Source organism: Sturnira hondurensis, unplaced genomic scaffold (genome assembly GCF_014824575.4).
Source record: "Sturnira hondurensis isolate 20B ecotype Veracruz unplaced genomic scaffold, ASM1482457v3 Scaffold0002039, whole genome shotgun sequence".
Taxonomy (NCBI): Eukaryota; Metazoa; Chordata; class Mammalia; order Chiroptera; family Phyllostomidae; genus Sturnira; species Sturnira hondurensis.
The window spans coordinates 6,367,525-6,386,286 of NW_028074670.1; positions in this window are offsets into that span (position 1 = coordinate 6,367,525).

Below are 18,762 nucleotides of genomic sequence, written 5' to 3' on the forward strand. Positions count from 1 at the left end.
GAAGATCAGGAGAAAAAAAATCTGCACAAAGAAGGAATCCTAAATATCTGCATAGCTCTTACAGCTTCTTGAACACATAGAATATAGGTACAGCTTTTAATGTTCTTTTCTATTTATTCTACTAACATTATCAGTTACAAGTCAGTTTTACTTTATTGATTTTTTTCTCATTATAAGCTATCTTTCGCAATTCTTTACTTTTCTAGTAATTTCTGATTTTATGTCAGAAGTAAATGTTACCTTGCTGGATGCTGAATATTCTTTTAGATTCCTCTAAATATATTTGAATTTCTATTTCAACATAATACATTAAGTAGAAACTATTTGAACCTCTCAAGTTTTTTAGGCTTGCTAGATGAAACCAGAACTATATTAATCTAAATTTTTTTTTTTACTAGTAAGGTAAGACTTTTCTATTCAACATCATGATCCTTAATATATGAGTTTGAGTCTGGGTAAGTGATTACAGCTGTTTGATTTCTGAGCACTAGTCCTGCTAATCCTTTTTTCCCCCTTATCCTTGAGTATTTCCTCAGATGCATACACTGATCAGTACATAATTGAATTCTTTATAAAGTTAACAGTTTGGTTTAAAATAAAGACTCAAATATGCTGCCAAAAAGAGTCATTTAAGTATCAAAACAGAAAAATGGTAAAGATTGAAAAAAGAAATCATATTAATGCTGATCAAATAAAGTTGGAGTGGATATTTTAATACCACATTAAAGAGACTTCAAAATAAAGCCCTGGCTGGTGTAGCTCAGTGGATTGAGCACAGGCCTGTGAACCAGCAGATCGAGGTTTGATTCCCAGTCAGGGCACATGCCTGGGTTGCAGGCCATTTCCCTGCAGGCCATCTCCCAGCAGGGGACACATGAAAGGCAACCATACATTGATGTTTCTCTCCCTCTCCTTCTCCTCTAAAGATAAATAAATAAAATCTTTAAAAAAAAGAGAGAGACTTCAAAATAGTCATTAATCAGAGAGATAAAAGGTCATTTCATAATAACAAAGGGGTCAACTCATAGATATAGCAATCTTGTTCATGCACCTGATAGAAGAGTTTTAAAGTGACTAAAGCAAAACTGATAGAACTTTAAGGAGAAATCCTGCTGTAGACAAACTCTCAAATACAGTTAGAGATTTCAATAGTTTCATCTCTTAATTAACAATATAAGTAGAGATTGAAAATTAAAAAGGTATAGACTACTTCAGCAACCTATCAATAAATTTTGCCTAATTTATGTTTATTAGCTATCCCAAACAAGAATAGAAGCACAATATACATCCTTTATAAGTGCAGATGGAACAGTTACAAACATAGACCATATTATGCATTATAAAAACTTTTACAATAGATTTAAAAGAATTCAAGCCATGGGATTAAAGATTAATAATAAGAAATAAACAATACCGAGAATCTTCAAATATTTGGAAACTAACCCCAATTCTAAATAATCAGTATGCCAAAGATGAAATCAGAAGTAAAAGGTTAGAAGTATTTGAAACTAGATAAAAGCAAAAGTACATTAAAATTTTAAGAGGCAGCTAAAGCAGTACTTAGTGGAAAAAGTTATAGATGTAATTCTACGTTAGAAAACATAATCTCAATAAAAAACCTAAGCTTCTATTTTAAGAAACTAGTAAAATAAATCATGAAACTAGAGACTGAAAGCAAAAGAAAACCAAAACCAAAGTCATCATCAATCATCATCATCACATAGGAAATAAAATAGAAAATAAGCAAGAGAGAGAAAGACAGAGGGAAACAAATCACAGTGCAATAATACACACTTACTAGAATGTTTAAAATGTAAAAGATTGACTATGCCAAATATTTTCCACTGTAACAATTTTAAGTTTCATACACTGATGGTAAGAATGTACAATGATGACAGTTCTTTGCAGAACCATTGGCAATTCAAGAAACAATTAAACAAACACCAATTGTGTACCTAAGCAATCTACTCCAAGGCATTTGCTCAAGAGAAATAGGTGTTCACACAGTCTTTTATATGAATATTTGTAGCTACTTTATTTACAGTAGCAAAATATAAGAACCAACTCAAATACACTTCAAGGAGTGACTGAATAGATAAGTCATTGTATAGCCATATAATACACTAGACTATACTCAGTTATAAAAAGGAATGATATGTCAATTCATAAAAAAACATAAATGAATAAGTATGCTGAGCAAAAAAATCAGCAAAAATTATTTTAAAATATCATAAAAGTATACATGTTGAATGAATCATTTATATAGAATTCTAGAAAAAGCAAGAAAATCTATAATGAGAAAAAATACATCAGGAATTGCCTAAGGCTTGAGGAAGGGAAGGAGTCCTGGGAGAATCTGAGGTTAGAAAGGGGCGTCAAGAATGTTTTGAAGTGATGGTTATGTACATTATCTTATTGTGGTGGTTGTTTAATAATTCATAGATACACCAGACATTTCAAAGTATCTATTTTAGATGGATGCTGTTTATTGTATATCAATAAAGCTGTGGGAGTGTGTGTGTGTGCGTGCATGCTTGACAAACTGGTGAACAAGAAGAAAAGAGCAAGATGATATAAGAAAAGTGTTAAGAAATAATGTTTCAAAATTAAAATTAACATTAGAAGCAATAAAATTCAGATTAAAAGTAGTATTTAATAATTATTTGGGGATAAATTTGGGAAAAAATAAATGCTGATGGGCTGTCAGAAAGATTGCAAAATGGGAAATTTCAAGACCTTCTTACCTCCATTGATACATCGACTGAACAACAGTACTTGAAACTATCCTTCTCGGATAAGTCCAGAAAGCAGTTAAAAGGCTCTTTTGCTTGAAGGAAATGCAAAAGCAGCTACATTAAAACAGTAGAAAACATTATGATAGTCCTCATAGTTCTTTTCCCAGGTCTCTATAATGTGATCTGGAGAAAACACTCAGCTCATGGCTTAACTCTGGGGATGGAAAGAGAAGACAGAAGCATACATCCATTGTTCAGACATTTTGAGGGGCTGATGAAGACACTTGTTTCTGTCTTGCCTGAATCTCAAGCTGACAGGAAATGGTGCTATGCTGAGGACTACTGAGGAAAAAGTGTTGGTTTACACTTGCGTGCACTCACTTGACATAGTCCCTCCCTCCAGCTCAGTATAGAACAAGTGGGAGAACAACTATAAATTCCTGGTTATCCTTGGGGAAAAAAGACATTTGGCGTATGTGCTTAAAATTGAGGCACTTTGGCCTGCCTGAAGGACCAGTCTCTATTGCCTGATTCAGAGCACTGACAGGACCCAGTAGTTTCTAAGAGCATGAAAGATACTGAGAACAAAAGGAAGTTGGGTGGTTTGCAGCAGTCCAGAAAACCTACAGTACTGTAGACAGACAACAAAGAATAGAAAGTACAAGATCTTGAGAAAAGAAACAAGCAAACCTGTTTAATTGTGAGTTCACATGCACATGTCTGGATTAATTCACTGAAAATATTTGAGAGGCCCTCAGAATCTCTAGCTGAGTTGATTGGTGATGGTCTTATCCTGGGAAAGCTAGTGTTTTGTTTCATTTTTTCTTCAAATGTGTGAGTCGTAACACAAAAAAAGGAAAAAATAATACTGCACAATCAAATTAACAAAATCTTTTTCTAGAAACAAAACTGAGAAAATGAAGGCATCTGAATTGCCAGAAAATAATTGAAAATAATCATCACACATATTATCAACATATCAAAAAACAATGAACAAATGACAATATCAACAAATAAATTAAAATGGACAAAACAAAAAATGAAACAAACTTTGGAGCTGGAGAATACAATAACTGCATTGAAAAATTCGCTAGACAGGTTCAATGACAGACTCGATCAAGCAGAAAAACAATCAGAAATTTCAAAGAAATTATTTAAAATGAGTGAGTCAGAGCAGCACAAAGAAAGATAAAGCATTAAGAAAGCTAAAGGAAAAAGTGGAACACTACCCAAAAGGGCAACATTATGCACTATGGGAATCCAGAAGAAGAAAGAAAAGGGCAGAAAGGTTGTTCGAAGAAATAATTGCTAAAACATTATAAGGGAGAAGGAAATGTACATTCAAATTCAAGAAGCCTTGTGGACTAGGAAGAAATCAAAGAAATCTAAACTAAGAAAAATTATGATCAAATTGTCAAAAGTCAAAAATATAAATAATTTTGAAAGCAGAAAGAGAAAAATTCCATACTTAAAAAGCTTCCATTAGACCTCCAGTGGATTTGTCAAAAGAATCTTGCAGACCAGAAGAGAGTGGAATGATAAAATCAAAGTGTTAAACACAAACAAACAAAAAAAATTCCAATCAAGAATACTGTAATCAACAAAACAGTGTTTCAAAAATAAAAGAAAAATAAAAATTCCCTTTAATAAACAAAAACCAAGAGAGTTCATCACCAGCAGACCTGCCTTATAAGCAATGATACAGGGAGTTATTCGAGTCAGAACAAAATGATTCTAAATAGTAACATCAAAACATGTGAAAGCATAAATATCTCAAGTAAAATAAAATTTATAGACATATACAAAATACTGTAAAACTATAAGTGTGGGATACAAATTACTTTTTAACTCTGCTATATATTAAAAGACAAAAGTTTTGAACTATGTAAAATATATCAATATATAGACAATATAAAAATGTAATTTGTGATAAAAAACAGTGTGTGGGAAGAAAAGTAAAAGCACAGAGTTTTTGCATATAATTGAAGTTGTTATTAAATTAAAATAGATTGTTATAAAATGTTTTATGTGAGCCTAATACATTTTATATAACCACAAACAATACCTACAGAAGATATAGAAAAAACCTGAATAAATACAAAAGCAATCGAAATATGTCATTACAAAAAACAACAAAACTTAATAGAGTTTCAGCAAGGAAGTAAAAGAGGGTCACAAAAACTAAAGTCAGACAGAAAGCAGTTAAAAAGAGGCAATATAAAGTTTTTTCTACCAATAATTACTCAAAATACAATGGATTACAGTCTTATCAAAAGACATAGAGTCATCGAATATATTTTTTTTCAAAGATCAAACAATATACTGTCTACAAGAGACTCATTTTAGGTGGAATGACACACATGGACTAAAGTGAAAAGACAGAAAATACAGTAAGCTGAAAGAGCAGGGGTGGTAATTTATACCAGATAAAATAAACTTTAAGTCAAAACTGTCAAAAGAGCCAATGTAAGATATCGTATAATGATAAAAGTGTCCATTGATGGGAAGATATGACAATTATAAATATTTGTCTACCCCTACCCCATTGGATCACTTAAATAATGAAGCAAACATTAATAGAACTAAAGAGAGAAATAAACAGTAATACAATAATAATAGAAGATTTCAGTGTTCCACAAAGATTATCCAGGTAGAAAATCAATATGGAAATAAAGGACTTGAACACTATACAGCAAATCAGCCTGACCAATATATACTGAACACTTCACCCAACAGCAAAATAGTACATGTTATTCTCAAGCACACACAGGACATTCTCCAGGACAGATTGCATATTAAGTCACCAAAAAAGGCTTCACAAGTTTAAGACTGACACCATATCAAGTACCTTTTCTGATGACAGTATAGTAAAACTATAAATCAAAAGGAAAAATGGAAAATTCACAAATGCATGGAAATTAAACAATACGCAAGTGAACAATAGATCAAAAAATAAATGAGAGGAAAATTAAAAAAAATATCTTGGTAGATGCAAATGAAAATAGCATACAAAAATGAATGGGATACTGTAATAGCTATTTATTTATGTTATTACATAACATTCAATGTAATAGCTGTACTAAAAGGAAAGTTTAGAAAAATAATGGCCTGAGTTAAAAAAATTTAATCTAACTTTGTACCCTAAAGAACTAGGGAAAAAAAGAACTAAACCCACAGTTACCAGTAGGAAGGGAAGAACAAAGGATAGAGAAAAAAACAAATAAAATAAAGAACAAAATAATATGAAAAAAACAATGACAAAGTTGTTTTTCTGAAAATATTACTGAATTTGATAAAATTTTATCTAGACTACAAATAAAAGGAAGACACAAATGAAGTCAGAAATTAGAACATAACGACTAATGACAAAAACAAAAAGAATTAGAAACAACTACTAAAAAAATTATATCAACAAACTGGATAACTTAGAAAACATGGGTAAGTTCTAGAAACATATTACCTAGCAAGACTGAATCATAAATAAATTGAAAATCTGAATAGACCTATAACAAATGGGATTGACTCAGTAATGAAAAACCTCTCCACAAAGAAAGTCCAGGAACAGATGGCTTTATTAGTAAACTTTTTTATATTTTGTGGTGAATATTTAAAGAAAACAAAGTGGCAATTGTTCTCAAACTGTAACAGGGTGCATCCAAGGGGGACCCCAAATGTGGATTTGTAATGGGGTCCAGAACTCAGGGTATTTAGGAAATATTAGAGAAAAAAATATATATGATGTCTTCACCCCCACCAGTCTGAAGTGAGGGATGGAACACATGGAGCAGGAACATTTGAGAGCTGTTTGTACAGCAACAGTTTTACAGCTAACCTCTGGCATGGTCATTTAACATATCTACAACCTTTAACTGGTTTCATAGAGATGTTAAATAGCTGTGGCCATGTGTTGAGCCAGGGGGATGGGAGTGACTTTAACCCAGGATGTAACTCTAAAGCAACTCCTCCCGGTTACAGTGCCTGTGTGAGAGCTTGGAGATGATGCCAGGCTCCATGCCATAGGGCCATGCCTGCCCGGATTTATTATGGCAGCCCAGTAAAGCTGGATGAGTATGGAAATGCTGGCAGGTATAACTAATTGTGGGAGGAGTCAGAAATGAGGTTGCAGAGGAAGACTGGCACAGGGATTTAAACCCAGGCTCAGGGTTCATACCAAGGGAGGACCACACAGCTTTGGCGGAATAGGTTGGGACCATGTGGCTTTGGCAGAGGTTAGGACCATGCAGCTTTGGGTTGCTCCCTTTTGCCATGTGGCTTAAGAAGCAGGAGTGACTTTGCCTGGAAAAAAAGGTGTGAAAGGACTTTTGCTGGTGGGCCATGAGGAGGTGCCACATGGCTTTGGATTAACTAGAGACCGAGGTGGTGACATAGCTAATGCTGCCAGGAGCCTGAATCATGGACTTCTACTTCTTTTCCTGAGATACAGGACCCTGGACTGGGCAAAGGGGAAAAGGAAGGATTGTGTGTTTGTAAAATTCCAAAGAACTTTAGTGTTTTAATGAAGATATTAAGTCATTACTCTAAGTCTGTATAACTTTTAAATAAATAAATAATTCCTTTCCTTTTTACCAGTCTCTGGCATTGAGAGATGTCTTTCCTCTGGCATTGGGCAAAACAAACCTAGTATGGAGTGGGTACCCAGAGAAAAAGTGGGGATCCTATTAGTAATAGTATTTCTAAACTTTTCCCCACCAGTCTGTTCTGTAACAAAACTCTTCTAAGTAAACAAAAAGTACAAAAAATTTCCAAACATTTTATGAGGCCAGCATTGCATGTGTCTCTTCAAATGGTGTTGATATAACTGGATATTTACACACAGAAGAATAAAATGGGATTCTTACCTAATACCATATATAAAAATTCACTCAAAATATATTAGATACTTAAATATAAAGAAAGTTTAAAACTCTTAGTAAAAAAGAGAGAGAGAAAAATTCATAACATTGAAGTTGACAATGATTTCTTGGCTATATCAGCAAAGCATAGGTACCACAGCAAAAATAGAAAAGTAGGACTACATCAAACTAAACAGCTTCTGCATAGCAAACAATCAGCAGAATCAAAAGGCAACCTACAGAAAATATTTGAAAACCTTGTATCTGATAAGGGGTTAATATCCAAAATATCTATAAAAATTCTTTAACTCAATGGCAAAGCAGAAATAACTTGATTTAAAAATGGACAAAAGATATGAGGAGATATTTTCTCAAAGAAGTTATACATATAAGATCAACAAGTATATTAAAAATGTTTGGTATCACATATTATCTTGTGCTATGGTCAGTAAGTTTGTGTCACCCCAAACTCTTATGTTGAGATCTCAACTGGCAATGCAATGGTATTAAGAGCATAAGCTTTTTGTAGATAATTTGGTCATGAAATGATGCTTTCAACAATGGGTTTAGTGCCCCTGTAAAAGGGCCCCAGTGACCTAACTCCCCCTTTCACTAACTATGTAAGGACATAGAAAAAAGTCAACAGTCTACAAACCAGAAGGATGTCCTTCATCAGGACTCAATGATACTGGCATGCTGATAGACTTCCAGCCTCTAGAACTGTGAAAAGTAAATTTATGTTGTTTTATAATCCAGCAGCCTATCGTATTTTCATATAGCTCCCCAAACATACTAAGACATCATGGCACTGAAAATCTAAACTACAATGAGATACTACCCCACATCTGTTAGGATAGTTATTGTCACAAAGGAAATAGTAAGTGTTGGTGAGGATGCGGCGAAGTTGGGAACATTGGGTACTCTTCATGGGAATGTAAAGTGGAGCTGCCACTGTAAAAAAAGCATGAAGTTTTCTCAAAAAATTAAAAATAAAAGTACCTATAATAATTAATCTCTTTGAATGTTTATAGTAAAAATAGAAAACAGAATCTCAAAAAGATATTTGCACTCTCATGTTCATTGGAGTATTATTCAAAACAGCCAAGAAGTGAAAACACATGAAGTGTCCAATAACAGATGAATGGATAAAGTAAATGTGACATACATAGTTGACCCTTGAACAACATGGGTTTAAACTCATGGGTCCACTTAGATTTTTTTTCACTGAATGCCTGTACTGTTTTTCATCTGAAATTGGGAGTGTGTGGATGCAGAGCACTGACAAGTATGCATTGACCTATGCCATTTTATATCAAATGTTAACATTCATAAGTATTCATGAATTTTGTATGTCAGGAGGGTTAGGGTTTTCAAACCAATCTCCTCCAGATATTGAAGAACAGCTTAAATTTTGGGGGGTGTCAAAAATTATATGTGGGTTTTTTGACCGAGCACTGTTTGTGCCCCTAACCTCCACATTTTTCAAGGGTCAACTATACACACAAACATGTTTTTTTAAAGATTTTATTTATTTAATTTTAGAGGGTAAGGGAATGAGAGAGGGAGAGAAATATCAATGTATGGTTGCCTCTCATGTGCCAGTTTTTGTGGATTATTTCTGCATAGAATTCAAGTTATGAAATGTAAAAAGTTCATAGATCTGCTATAAAATGAAGTATGTATATTTAACAATTTTGCACTGTACTCTTAAAAATTTAAACAGATCAATTTTATGTGATGTGGGGTGTTTTAACCATAATAAAAGACAGTACTGAGAGAGGACATAAGTAATCAGAAAAACAAAGATAAAAACATTTTAAGAGTTAGTCTTAGAAGTTAAGAGGAGAAATTAAAAGAATTTGAAGTAACACCTAAATTTGAAATAGAAGAAATAATTTATTGCCCCCCAGAAGATCTGAATTCATAGATTAGGAAGTTTAATAGACTAATAAAATAATGAGGAAAAAACACAGAAAAACATATACTGACATACTGTAAAAATTAAATTTGTCAATAATTAGAAATTAAAGGGAAAACAATTTTTTTGCTTAGTAATAAAAATCAGATTCGTTTAGACTTCTACTCAGCCTCTTGAAATACCAGAAGGTAGTGGATACAATCTTGAGCCAGAGTAAATTTTGATCCACAAAATAATAAACCCAACCCATCAAAGCAAGAGAGTGAGGCCCAGTATGAGAGCTGTACAGCAGGCCTGGGGATCATTTGAGCTGATTAAAGCTAAAAGACACAGATCTTTTTGATCAGAACATAAGTGTACCTACCACAAAGGCTTCCTTCTTGTTTATTCTACACATTTAATCTGACATAAATTTTACTAAAATTTAAATCTAATCATACTGTTTCCTCTCTACCAAGGTGCTTGGGGGATAACAATTACCTTCCAAAGAAAATTTAAGGGTCACATAGAATAATATACGAACTTGATCCCTGAACACTTTTGCAGCCTCTTTACTTCCCTATTATAGTTCCTTAATTTTTAGCCATTTCAGTCTGCTTGCATTTCCCTAGCTTAGTCACTTACCCTCACTTCTTTGGACTTTTCTCCTGTTCTTTTCAAATTGAATGTCTTCCATCTGTGTACAATTTAAGATTTAGTTCAATGGTCTTTTTATCTTGGAAATGTTACCTAATAACAACAAACCAATTAAATATTGCTTTTCTGTACTCATTCTCCATCATCCCATTAGAAAAGCTATTTTATTATAGCACCTCTGGTACTGTTTTGTGATCATTGATTTTTTACTGTTTACTATAGGAGATATAAAACATTTGAGGAGTGTATCTTGTTTATTACTCTGTCAGAACATATAATGAATATAAAATACCTGTGCATGTATACATTGTTGAGTAAATACTTGATGAATAAATGAATCAGTAAATAAATTTAAACTTGTGTTTCCTTACCTGTTATATTAGTGTTTTAGTATTCTTCAAAATATATTTACCTATTTTTCTGCATTGAGATAGATGAATTATGCATGATAATCTTCACACAAACCCTCTTGTTCTTAAATTATCACTATCCATGCCAGTGATAAATCTCCATGAGGATAGGCTGAGAATAACTGGGAGCTAGAAGCTGAACATTCTAATGGCTCATGAGAACAAAGACATTCAGATTATAATCAGTAGAATGAAGAGTCTTATTTGAACAACCAGGGCATTCGGTAGAGAAACTAGAATCATTACATCATGACAGTTGGGCTAAACTTGTCTTAGATCAGGGGTTCTCAACAAAGGGCAATTTTATCCACCAGTACACATTTAGTAATATCTAGACATTTTTGGTTGTCTCAACTGTAAGGGATGAGAGGTGATACTCTTACCTGGTAATCAAAGGCCTGGGATGCAGCCAAACATTCTATAATCTCAGGAAGAGGCCCCTGTGACAGAGAATTGTCTGGAGTCAAATGTCTATGGTGCTGCAGTTGAGGAACATTGTCCTACATCTTGAGGCTACTCTAACAAAACTTAAAGTCTTAAAAGAATGAAGCTGATTGACAAGAAACTTCATAGCCTCCTACAATACTCTTAAATAAAGGCAAATAAATCTAGGACTAAAACAACATAAGATTCAAAACATCCAGCATTCAAACAAAAAAAAAATCTAAAAGCAGGAAATATGACCTACATCCAGAAGAAAAAATCAAACAGAAGGATCAGACCAGGGATGACAGAGATACAGAATGACTTTAATGAAGACTCTAAACGGGGCTTTAATAGGAACTTTAAAAGCTTTGAAAAAACACTTATAGATTTAAAGGAAAAAAAATAATTAGAAGAGTCATCAAGGAATTAAAAAATAGAGCTTTTAATTTTAAATTTTACTAGATTATAATAATAGCAACTAGACACTGTAGAAATGATCAATGACCTTGAAGACATAGCTAAAGAATAAAGCAAAAAAAATACAAGTTACAAGGTTGGGAAAATTATATATTAAATTTTTGGACAAACTGTGGTCAAATATTAAATTTTTGTGGACTTTTTATTGGAATACAAGAAAAAAGGTACAGAAACATACATCTGAAGAACAACTAGAGAAGAAAAACAATTAAAGAAAAAACACCAAATTTGATGAAAACTATATACTTTCAAGTTAGGAACATTCCAATAAACAGAAAAAGAATAACCATTTCTTTCAGGTTACTGAGACACGTGGAATCTCCATAAGATAGACCATAGTCTGAGTTGTAAAACAAATATTAATAAATTTAAATTTATTTAATTCAAATAAATAAATAAATAAATACATTTATTTATTTAATTCAAATTAAATCATATAGAGTATTCAGAATCAAGCTAGATCTCAATAAAAGTATTTTTAAATCCCCAAATATGTGGAAACTTAAAAATACAATTCTTAATAGCCATGGCCAAAGAGAAACTGCAAATTAGAAAATATACTGCACTAAACAAAAAGTAAAACAACCAATTGTCAAATTCATCGCTTTTGCCTTCTGCTTCAAGATGAAGGGATCTAGCCCTGGCTGGTGTGGCTCAGTGGATTGAGTGCCAGCCTGTGAACCAAAGAGTCACCAGTTCGAACCTGGATTACAGGCCAGGTTCTCAGTAGGGGTTACATGAAAAGCAACCGTAAATTGATGTTTCTCTCCCTCTTTTTCTCCCTCCCTTCTCCTCTCTCTAAAAATAAATAAAATCATGCCCTAGCTGGTATAGTTCAGTGGATTGAGCGCGGGCCTGCGAACCACACAATTGCAGTTCGATTCCCAGTCAGGGCACATGCCTGGGTTGCAGGCCAGTTCCTAGCAGGGGACTCACGAGAGGCAACCATACATTGATACTTTTCTCCTTCTCTCCTTCCCTTCCCCTCTAAAGATAAATTAAATAAAATATTTTAAAATAATAATAAATAAATAAATAAATAAAATCTTTAAAAAAGATGTAGTGATCTGGAAAGAGTGTTGCTTCTACACTGAAATTAGAATAATAAATAAATCACAAACTGCCAAGATATTAGTTTTCTTAAATCTATAAAAGAGGTTAGGTCACAAGGCAAACAACTATTAGAAAATCTAAGCAGAGACATGCACCTGAAGGAAGGAATAAGATGTTAGCATTGGCTTATCCAAGTAGACACAACCAAACACCAGAAAGAAGAGTAACCTAGAAGAATTTACCTAGAAGCAGTTAGCAAATTGGTGGAGACCCAGTGCACACTAAGCGTGTGATGTTTCTTGAAAACCAAAGAAATTGGACAAGTCTATAGATTAGGACCTGTATTAATTTCCCTGAACTGCCATAATTTCCCAAAGTGCTATAAACTGGTGGCTCAAAACCATAGAAATTTATTCTCTTAAAGTTCTGGAAGCTGAGATCATGAATTCATGGTGTTGGCTAGTCCCCGTTCTCCCCAAAACCTTAAAGGATGATCCCTCCTTGCATGTTCCACCTTCTGGTAGACCCAGACGTGTGGTGGCATTAATTCCAATCCCTGCTTCTGCCTGCATGTGATCACCTTCTCTCTCTGCATCTCTCTCATCTTGTGAGGACTTCAGTCCTATTGAATTAAATGTCCACTCTAGTATTGCATCTGTAATAACTATTTCCAAATGAGCTTACAGTCTGAGGTGCTGGGCATTAGGATTTCAACATATTTATCAGTGGATGCTATTCAACCCATCACAGGACTCAAAAGAAATTTTTGGAGAGAGTCCTAAGATCTGGGAAAGTAAAACAGTGTCCCCTAATGAAGTTAAAGAAATGCCTTCCACATCCTTTTTTTTCCTATCTTCTCCTAAAAAAAAAAAAAAGCTTCTTTACTCTTTAGCAAGAAACACTGTCTCTCAATACTCATGAGGTTAGAAAACAAGAAAAAAGCATTCCTAGCTCTCCTACCTATGTATAATTTTGCAGTAGAGACTGATAACATTCTTTCTGTTAAGATATCCCTATCTGCCCTTAGTCAAGTTGGGTGTGTGTATCTCTGATGACATAGACGAACAAATTTCAATAGTCTCAGTCATTTAAAATGTATGCATATTTAGTTTCTTCCATCAGGCAGGATAGGGCAGGAAGAAGAGACAAGATTTTCTTAAGCTGAATCTCCACCAGCTTCACAGTTGAACAGAGGGCAGAGCTTCATTTTTCACACTAGAGCACTCTGGTTATCAGTCAAGTTTTATTTTAAGTAAAAGTGTATTGACAACAGGTTCTGGAGTGCCATCTGTAGAGGAATGTCTGGTTTGGGGATAGGCTTGCTTGTTCCCTCATTGAAAGAGCCACTGCTGTGATCCATCAAAAAGTAGTCGCTCACTCACTGCGTACATATTTAAAACCTATCCTTCATGAGAAACTGCGGTGTCACAAAATCATTCTCACTGTCGCAAGACAAGATATTAATGGGCCCTGCTACCTTTCCCTGAACCATCTTCAGAATATACCATGAATCAAATGAAGAATTAGCATTGGACCAGAAAATTCAAAACAGAAAGACCAGTAGAAGTAAGTGAAGGGGAATGCTCTTTTCCACTTTCTGAAAGTCCGCTAATGAGTACACCGATATTCTAAATTCCCAAATATGATATTGATATTATTAGTTACTAACCTCAACATTATTTTTAAAGTAATAGCAATATTATTCAAAATCTGTTAGTATTTATAATGATTTAGTAAGAATGAGCTTTCACTAATGCAAGTCTCAAATATGGAAATTAAACAGAAATGCTATTTTTTGAAGAGTATATCAATCATCAGTGCAAGTGGTGAGGAATGATCTAGCGACTCCCTGTGCCCTCTTTCTCCCTGGTAATATTGGAGGCTATGAGAGAGGTAGTGTCATTCTTTTAAGTCAGTGTGAGACCATTTTACTTGAAACAAGGTATAAATTCTAATGTCATATGTTTTAATTTTTTTTTAATTTAAGTGACACGACTTTTAGAGGTACCGTAACAGTGGTATGAAGATTGGGCATAAGTGACAACCCTTCACCATTCTAAGAATAACACATGTGTTCTTGAGTTCCTTTCCATTGCCCAGGGGTCTTTTCCTCAACTAAAATGTACCGAAGCACTTTCTATGCATCAGGGATTCTGGTATTTTGTACAATTAATTTCATTCAATTGTCACAATTACCTTTTGGGTAGAGACTCTTAATATTTTCACACTCACTCCATCCAAACCAGGGTACAGAGATAATTTGAAGAAGTTCTAATAGCTTTCTAAATGCTCTCTTCTTGACTTCATGGTAACATTCCCTTAAAAAATCCATAAATGCCTAAACACCAAAAGTAATATTGTGCAATAGTTGGGTTAATTTCTACAAACTGATGGACTAGCTGAAAGAACTGTTTTGAGTTTTCCCAAGGAATACATGATTTTAATAATGAACTGTTAAATGTCTTATGCACCAAGTACAATGAAATCCCTGTATCTTATAAAAATAAATGTTTGTGTTTTTTGCTCATATTTTTGACCATGGTAATTCAGCTGGGATACCACTTCACATTTTCACATGCGTTGAGTCTAGTTGGGGTATACCTGACCCATGTCAGAGGGAAAAGAGGATGGTAGGCCACACAATAACTCATAACGTCAGCTTTAAAGTGGCTTTAATTAAATTTGACATTAAGAGGAGGAAGATATATAATCTTTGAGTAGGTTAATATCCTAAAAAAAGAATAATAAATATTTTTATCAATAGTATATTTTATTGAAATGATTGCTTCTTATATCAATTCAGTAGGATCATCAATTAAAATATGCTTCAGAAGCCTTTAAAAGAACATTTTTTAATGACAGTGATTAAAAATGATCTAAGAGAAATTCAACATGATGTTCATGTTTCTGGAAAATTATACATTTAACCAATTGAGCAGTAAAAACTATAAAAAGCTCATTCTAAAATATTGTATTTGAGGTGTCATTATTTATCTAAACTGTCTAACAGTAGGGCTATCCTTATAGACTAAGTTTGCTTTTGAAATAGAGGTTTATGAGTAGTCCGTGTATGGCTCATTGTTAAAATACAGTAAGTGGACAAAATTATCCTGGGAAAAAACCTAGAGTAAATAGTGATTGGCTATGGATAACGCATAAAAGAACATCATGATTTAAGGGGAATTCAGAGCTAAGGAATATAGGAAAGTGAGATTTTAAAATTAATTACTATAGAAAACCAGAAAAACATGGGATCAATTTCAACTTAATCAACTTGAATCTCTGAATTTTCGGCTCAGGTGTGAATTCGGCTCAGAATTCAGGTATGATTAGGTCTCATCTTGTAATGTCATGATGTATGTATCCTGACTATGTTTGTAAAAAAAAGAAAAAGTTGACCCACGAAATCAAATAAGCAAGACACTTCACTCGGAGAAAAGACAATCCAATACCACGGCCACCCCCACCTCCCCTCCAAATCTTCATCTCTCACAATCTGACACCTATCTAGAACATGAACTAGGTCTTGGGGTCATTTTGTAGAGATGGGGTCATCAGTAGAGATCGAAAAAGGAGTGGCGAATAGAACCTTACTAAAGTAATAGCACAAGCTAAAGCACTTGTAATACAAACACAGGGCAAATAAATAAGAAAAACTACACTGATGTAGGTTCTGCTTGTAGAATATTATTGTTTTAACTGAGGTCACTTTTGCCTGCAACAATTCAAAGCCTGCCAAGAGACAGCACATTGAACTGTGCTACCTTGGGTCGTATTCACAAAAATACATCCAGTCCTTGAAACATCTAATAGCAGAAACTTCAAAAGACATTTCATTAGCTGAAAGCAATTCAATTTAATGCTTTTCTGAGAACTGGTTTTGAGTTGTACTTCCCAAACAGTTCTTAAATCTAACTATTTTTATTTTTGTCACCATCCTTATAAATGATTGTCATCAGCAATAGCATGGATGACTTTATTTCTTTGCTTCCATTTTTGCCACTTTCACAGAAATGAGTGGTTTTTAAAAATGGAAATCAATGTATTTCACTCCTCCGATGCAAGGTTTCTCAACAAATGCCACTTTCTCCTGACCGTAAAGCCAGCCTTCCATTTCCCATGGTGCAGAACCCTCCATTTTGCTACCAACTCTCTACTTTCTGACTCTACAAACCAGGAGTGTTTACTTCTTTTCTGACTCTTGAAAACACCAATTCCCTTCCTGTTGCTGGATATTTGAATTCATTACTCCTTTTTCTCAACATGCTTTCTTTCCTTTCCTTTTTTTTTTTCTCACAGTGGGCTCCTTTCTATCCTATAGAGGAGTTCAAATGCCATCCCCTTAGAAAAGCACCCACAATGTTCTTATCTAAACTGATTTCTCCTTACTCTTTAAAATCTCATCATCCTGTAATTTTTTTCATAGACCTGTCAGAATTATTAATAATCTAGCGTATGCTTAAAAGTGTAGTTAATACTGTATATTTCCCCCCAGCCACTGGGGCAGAGACCTTATCTGACCTGCTAACTATATTCTTAGAATTTAAAAGACTGTCTGTCATGAGTAGATATTTCATGCCTTTGTTGAATCAAATAATGAATGGATGAACAAGTAAGAAACAGCATAGCTTCTGAGAAGGAAATAGGGAAGAGAACTAGGAAGTGGAGAAATCAGAAGATAAATTCTACTAACTTCACAGTTTTGCTGAAGTCTGACCACAAGCGTGTATGTGCTTTTGTGCATAAAGCCAGAGTGTGGGGAACAGACAGAACACTGGAGAGAGCTCAGATAATTTATTCTTCAAAGCAAAACCTCCCAGATGCCCCTGGAAACAGCAGATGTCTGCTAAGGTTCCATTTGTTCCCTGTGAGCCTTTCAAATCTCACCCTATTTACAGCTCTGTCAAGGGAAACATCAGACAGAATAGAATTTTTAAAAATTGGTTTAGCATAGCAGTTCTAGTGACCTGCTCCTACACTGTTCACGTGTAACGCAAAGCCCTCGGCACATGGCAGGAGCATCCAAGACCTGCTCAAGGGCATATAGAGACACAGAATATACTTAAGTCTAGGCTTCTACATGCCAAGATATTTATGTTGCTATTTTTCTTCCTCCTCCTTATTTATCACAAATGCATTAGGAACCCTATTTCAAAAATCTCTGAAGAATTCAACCACCTCTTGTGACATGCTAATAACAATTATTCTGCTGAGTGTTTATTATGCACAGTGCACTCTGACTGAGTACTTTCAGTGTCTTAACTCATTCCATCCTCATGTAATCTGCAAAGCATCCCTAGAATCCAGCCCAGGTTATCTCCCCTAGACACGAGAACACTGATGTTAAACCTTTAGAGGTTAAAGAATGTTCCTAAAATCATGCACCTGTACAGTGAGAGAGGGGGATTTGAACACTAGTACTTCACACTGCTTAATAGATTGCCTCTCATTGTAGCATGAGGATAAGTAACAATTCAGCCAACTACAGAGAAGCAAACTGAAATTCCTATGGTATCTGTATAATATTTCCCAACCAAGTTTAACTCCTTTCATTTCTTTCAAAAACTCGTTCACAATGAGTTTTACATCAAACTCAAAATAAATAAATCTGCATTTTAAAACCCTTTTCATAAGGAGTAAAAATTTAAACCACTTCTATTTCAGCTGCCGATGTTACCAAGTTAAGTGGGAGAAGCTGGTGGGTAGTGCAGGTGGTTGGCAGTGCTGGTGGGTAATGCAGGTAAGTGGTACAGGCAGTGGGTGGTATCAGTGGGTGGTGCTGGTGAAGTAGGAAGGCATTGCTTCCCCAACTTCAATGGAGGGCATGCTTAAAACATTAACCCTTAAGATGACATGATTATGTGAGGGGCTATATGGGACCAAAAGAAGTAATAATATATAATTTGCAGGATTCACTGTAAAATTAAAATGAGAGACCTATTCTTCAATAATTATTAAAAATTTTACAACACCAACAGCAAAACATTAAACCAAAATTTTAAAACTTCTAAGCACATGGACTTAATTACGCAGGGTTCACACCCCTAAAACCGTTCCTACTCCCAGACAAATCTTGAGGAAAACTGACTGGTGTAGCTCAGTGGACTGAGCTCAGGCTGCAAACCAAAGGGTCATAGGTTCAATTCCCAGTCGGCACATGCCCAGGTTGCGAGGCAGGTCCCCTGTAGGGGGCACATGAAAGGCAACCACACATTGATGTTTCTCTCCCTCTGTTTCTCCCTCCTTTCCCCTCT